The following is a 6000-nucleotide window of genomic DNA, read 5'->3' as shown; positions in this document are numbered from 1 at the left end:
TGAGTCACTTTCTGTGCGGAGCCTGCAGGTTCTCCCTGTGTCTGCATGAGTTTCCTCCGGGTGCTCCGGTTTCCTCCCACAAGTCCTGAAAGACGTGCTTGTTAGGTGAATTGGACATTCTGAATTCTTCCTCAGTGTACCCGAACAGGCGCCGGGGCTCTGGGAGGTTTGGGGGGACTGATGGAAAGTGGTGGCCTATAAGGGGTGTGAGGGGAAATGTGGAGGGCTGAAGCCTGGGGGAGGGGGGAGGGGAGCTCAGGGACCCCAGACCTCAGACGAGCTCCGTTCAGTACTGGTCCACAAACCACACTCATGTCAGCTCCGAGGGGGTCGGAGGCCCCCAGGTGCTTACCCGCCACGCAGTCTAATGATGATGCTGAAACTATTGTTGCTCATCACAAAAACCCATCTGTTTCATTGATGCCCTTTTAAGGAAGGAAATCTGCCGTCCTTTCCTGGTCTGACTTACTCGTGGTTCCTGACCCACAGAAATATGTCTGTCTTTTAAGTGCTTTTTAGTGCCCTCTGAAATGGTCCAGCTAACCACTTCGGAGTATGCAGCCCGATATAAAGGGTGTAAGGAATGGAACCAGATGGACCAATTGCAATCAACTTTGGCACCAGAAATGGCAACAGCAAACTAAGCCCTGTCGACCCTGCAAAGTTCTAATTACTAATATCCGGGGGCTTATGCTATAATCAGGAGAGCTGTCTCACAGGCTATCCAAGCAACCGCATGACATAATCATAATCATGGAATCATACCTTACAGATAACCTCTCAGGCGCCACCATAGCCATCCCTGGATATGTTAGAACATAGAACATAGAACAGACAGTGCAGAAGGAGGCCATTTGGCCCATCGAGTCTGCACTGATCCACTTAAGCCCTCACTTCCACCCTATCCCCGTAACCCAATAACCCCTCCTAACGTTTTGGTCACTAAGGGCAATTTATCATGGCCAATCCACCTAACCTGCACGTCTTTGGACTGTGGGAGGAAACTGGAGCTCCTGGACAGTGACCCAGCAGGGAATCGAACCTGGGACCCTGGCGCCGAAGGGCCGCCGTGAGTTTACGTATGCGCGAAACAGCCCTCGTGATCTTGCGCATGCACGGACCAGCCGGCATATTTCCGCACATGCGCAGACCGCCGGCGTATTCTTCTCTTCTCTTCGCCGGCCCCCAGGAAATATGGTGGAGCCCTACAGGAGCCTGCGCGGAGGAAAGAAGTCCCCCCCCACGGAACAATCCCGCCCGCAGATCGGTGGTCCCCGGTCGTGGGCCAGGCCACCATGGGGGCCCCCCCCAGGGTCGGATCCCCCGCACCCCACTGAGGACCACCCTCGCATACTCACCTGTCAGGTCCCACCATGCATGAGGTGAATAATTCACGCCTGCGGGACTGGCCAAAATTGGACGATCGCTCAGCCCATCGGTGCCCGGTGAATCGCTGGGGGGGGGGCCACTGTCAATGGCCCCCGACTGGCTTGGCAGGAATCCCGGCACCACCCGAAAAACGGCGCCGGAGAATAGGGCAGCTGGCATCAGGGTGGCGGGGCGGGTGCGCGCCTACGCACAGGGGGTCGGAAAATCCCGGTCTAAATGTCTGTTTCTCGCAAACAACTGTTTTCCCAATTGCCATTAGCGCAAGCGTGGTTGGCGTGGCGCCGGTCCCAGGCAGCTCTACACAGCCTGCCCACAGATTCTGCGGCCCGGATGGGCCGAGCGGCCGTAAGAAAAGAACCGACTCCCGCCAGCAGCGTTCTAACCTGCACTGGGCCGGTGGGACCTCAGCGTGGAAGGGTCGGGTGGTGGCCTGTGTGGGGGGGGGGGGGGGGGGGAGTCCGACCCCGGGGGTGACCTCCGATGTGGCCTGACCCGCGATCGGGGCCCATCGATCGGCGGGCCGGCCTCTGTGGCTGGGGGACTGATTTCCTACGCGCTGGGCCCTGTAGTCCTGCGCCATGTTGCGTCGGGGCCGACGCGTTGAAGGAGGCCACTGTGCATGTGCGCGTTGGCGCCGGTGCAATTAGTTCTGGGAGCAGCCCGTTCACGCCGTCGTAAAACGCGACGGCTTTTACAACAGCGTGGACACTCTGCCGCACGTTTGGAGAATCCCGCCTCTTGTATTTAACCTCATCCTCACCAACCTGTCTGCTGCAAATGCATCTGTCCATGACAGTCTCAGTAGGAGTGACCACTGCACAGTCCTTGTGGAGTCAAAGTCCCGTACTCACATTGAGGATGCTCTCCATTGTGTTCTGCAGCACTACCATTGTGCTAAATGGGAGAGATTTCAAACAGATCGAACAATTCCAGACTGGGCACCCATGAGGTGCTGTTGGGTCATTGGCAACACCAGATTTGTACTCAGCCATAATCTGTAACCTCATGTCTCCTATTCTACCATTACCACCAAGCCAGGGAATCAATGAAGAATGTAGGAGAGCATGTCAGGATCAGCACAAGGAATACCTGAAAATGAGGTGGCAACCTTGTGAAGCTAAACACAGGATTACCTCTGTGCCAAGTAGCATAAACAGCAAGTGATAGGCAGAGCTAAGAGATCCCGCAATCAACGATCAGATCTAAGCTCTGCAGTCCTGCCACATCCAGCCGTGAATGGTGGTGGACAATTAAACTACTCACCGGAGGAGGAGACTCCACAAATATCCCTATCCTCAATGATGAGGGAGCCAAGCACATCAGTGCAAAAGATAAGGCTGAAGCACTTGCAACAATTTTCAGCCAGAAGTGCTGAATGGATAATCCATCCCGGACTCATCAGCATCACCTATGTCAATGCTTGGGCAGCATGGTAGCACAGTGGTTGGAACAGTTGCTTCACAGCTCCAAGGTCCGAGGTTTGATTCCTGGCTTGGGTCACTGGCTGTGCGGAGTCTGCACGTTCTCCCCGTGTCTGCGTGGGTTTCCTCCGGGTGCTCCGGTTTCTTCCCACAGGAAAGACATGTACTCCAGAAGTGACTGCACCCTGAGCCAAGCTGATCCGGAACTACTGCAACACTGGCATTTACCTGTCAATGTGAAAAATTATCCACTTATATCCTGTACACAAAAATCAGAACAAATTCAACTCGGCCAATTACTGTCCAATCAGTCTACTCTCAATCATCAGCAAAGTGATGAAAAGAATAATCAACAATGCTATCAAGCAGCACTTACTCAGCAATAACCTGTTCACTGGTGCACAGTTTGGGTACCACCAGGGTCACTCAGTTCCGAATCTCATTCCAGCTTTGTTTCAAACATGGACAAAAGTGCTGAACATAAGAGGTGAGGGTAGATCGATTGACCTTGACATCAAGGCAGCATTTGACCAAGTGTGGCATTAAAGAGCCCTGGCAAAACTGGAGGCAACGGGAATGAGGGGAAAGCTCTCTGCTGATTGGATCCACACCTAGCACAAAGTAAAATGATTGTGGTTGTTCCCCCACTGTCAACATTCTGGGAGAATTACTGTTGGCCGGAAATTGATTTGAGCTAGCCAAATAAATACTGTGGCTACAAGAATAGGTCAAAGGCCGGGAATTCTGTGGCGAGTAGCTCACCTCCTGATTATCCAAAACCTGTCCACTATCTACAAGGCACAAGTCAGGAGTGTGATGGAATACTCTCCACTTGCCTGGATGAGTGCAACTCCAATAATACTCAAAAAGCTTGACACCATCCAGGGCAAAGCAATCGCTTGATTGGCACTCCTTGCACAAACATTCATTACCTCCAGTGGTAGCAATGTGTATCATCTACAAGATGCATTGCAGGATCTTCCAAACCCAAACTGCTACAGTCTAGGAGGACAATGGCAGCAGATGCCTGGAAAGACCATCACTTGGAGGTTCTCCTCTAAGTCACTCACCATCCTGACTTTGAACTGTATCGCTGTTCCTTCATTATCGCTCGGATAAAATCCTGGAATTGCCTCCCTAACAGCACCGTGGGTGCACAAACATCACATAGAATCATCATAGAATCCTGTGAAATGAGGCCATTCAGCCCATTGAGTCTACACCGACCCTCTGAAAGAGCACCCGACATAGACCCACATGGACTGCAGCGGTTTAGGAAGGCAGCTCTTCCACCAGCTTCTCAAGGGCAATTAGGGATAGGCAATAAATGCTGGACATCCCAGGGAAACCCACATACCATGAATAAGGAAAAAACAAACTACTGGCAGGTCTGCACTGTGTTCTCACTGTCTTCTGTTATCAATATTTATCAAGTTTCTGATGTTCACTGATCTGGGCAAATGAAAAGAGGCTATTTGTTCCCCTCTAGTCAGACATTTGAAAGTGAAGCATCTAAATCTACTCCTGAAACCTAAGATTGGTATAGATGCGTCAAAGGAGATAAAGATATGAAGGAGAACAATAATAACGTGTTGATATACGATCCTTATAGTCAAACCTCCCAAGGTATTTCACAAGAGGAAGTTCAAACACCAATTGGGGGATTTTAATCTACATGTCGATTGGTTTAACCAGGTTGGTCAAGGCAGCCTTGAGGAGGAGTTTATAGAATGTATCCGCTATAGTTTCCTAGAACAGCATGTAATGGAACCTACGAGGGAACAAGCAGTCCTAGATCTGGTCCTGTGTAATGAGACAGGATTGATTAATGATCTCATAGTTAGGGATCCTCTCGGAAGGAGCGATCACAATATGGTGGAATTTAAAATACAGATGGAGGGTGAGAAGGTAAAATCAAACACTAGTGTTTTGTGCTTAAACAAAGGAGATCACAATGGGATGAGAGAAGAGCTAGCTAAGGTAGACTGGGAACAAAGACTTTATGGTGAAACAGTTGAGGAACAGTGGAGAACCTTCCAAGTGATTTTTCACAGTGCTCAGCAAAGGTTTTTACCAAGAAAAAGAAAGGACGGTAGAAAGAGGGAAAATCGACCATGGATATCTAAGGAAATAAAGGAGAGTATTAAATTGAAGGAAATAGCATACAAAGTGGCAAAGATTAGTGGGAGACTAGAGGACTGGGAAATCTTTAGGGGGCAACAGACAGATACTAAAAAAGCTATAAAGAAGAGTAAAATAAATTATGAGAGTAAACTTGCTCAGGATATAAAAACAGATAGTAAAAGTTTCTACAAATATATAAAACAAAAAAAGAGTGGCTAAAGTAAATATTGGTCCTTTAGAGGATGAAAAGGGAGATTTAATAATGGGAGATGAGGAAATGGCTGAGGAACTGAACAGGTTTTTTGGGTCGGTCTTCACAGTGGAAGACACAAATAACATGCCAGTGACTGATAGAAATGAGGCTATGACAGGTGAGGACCTTAAGGTGATTGTTATCACTAAGGAGGTAGTGATGGGCAAGCTAATGGGGCTAAAGGTAGACAAGACTCCTGGCCCTGATGGAATGCATCCCAGAGTGCTAAAAGAGATGGCTAGGGAAATTGCAAATGCACTAGTAATAATTTACCAAAATTTACTAGACACTGAGGTGGTCCAGGCGGATTTGAAATTAGCAAACATGACACCACTGCTTAAAAAAGGAGGTAGGCAGAAAGCGGGTAACTATAGGCCAGTTAGCTTAACTTCGATAGTTGGGAAGATGCTGGAATCTATCATCAAGTAAGAAATAGCGAGGCATCTGGATGGAAATTGTTCCATTGGGCCGACGCAGCATGGGTTCATAAAGGGCAGGTCGTGCCTAACTAATTTAATGGAATTTTTTGAGGATATTACCAGTGCAGTAGATAACGGGGAGCCAATGGATGTGGTATATCTGGATTTCTAGAAAGCTTTTGACATGGTGCCACAAAAAAGGTTGCTGCATAAGATAAAGATGCATGGCATTAAGGGTAAAGTAGTAGCATGGATAGAGGATTGGTTAAATAATAGAAAGCAAAGATTGGGGATTAATGGGTGTTTCTCTGGTTGGCAATCAGTAGCTAGTGGTGTCCCTCAGGGATCAGTGTTGGGTACACAATTGTTCACAATTTACACAGATGATTTGGAG

This window comes from Scyliorhinus canicula, chromosome 19, assembly GCF_902713615.1.
Source record: "Scyliorhinus canicula chromosome 19, sScyCan1.1, whole genome shotgun sequence".
In the NCBI taxonomy this organism is placed as follows: domain Eukaryota; kingdom Metazoa; phylum Chordata; class Chondrichthyes; order Carcharhiniformes; family Scyliorhinidae; genus Scyliorhinus; species Scyliorhinus canicula.
The sequence above is the reverse complement of the archived record's forward strand: the minus strand, read 5'-3'. Positions refer to the sequence as shown.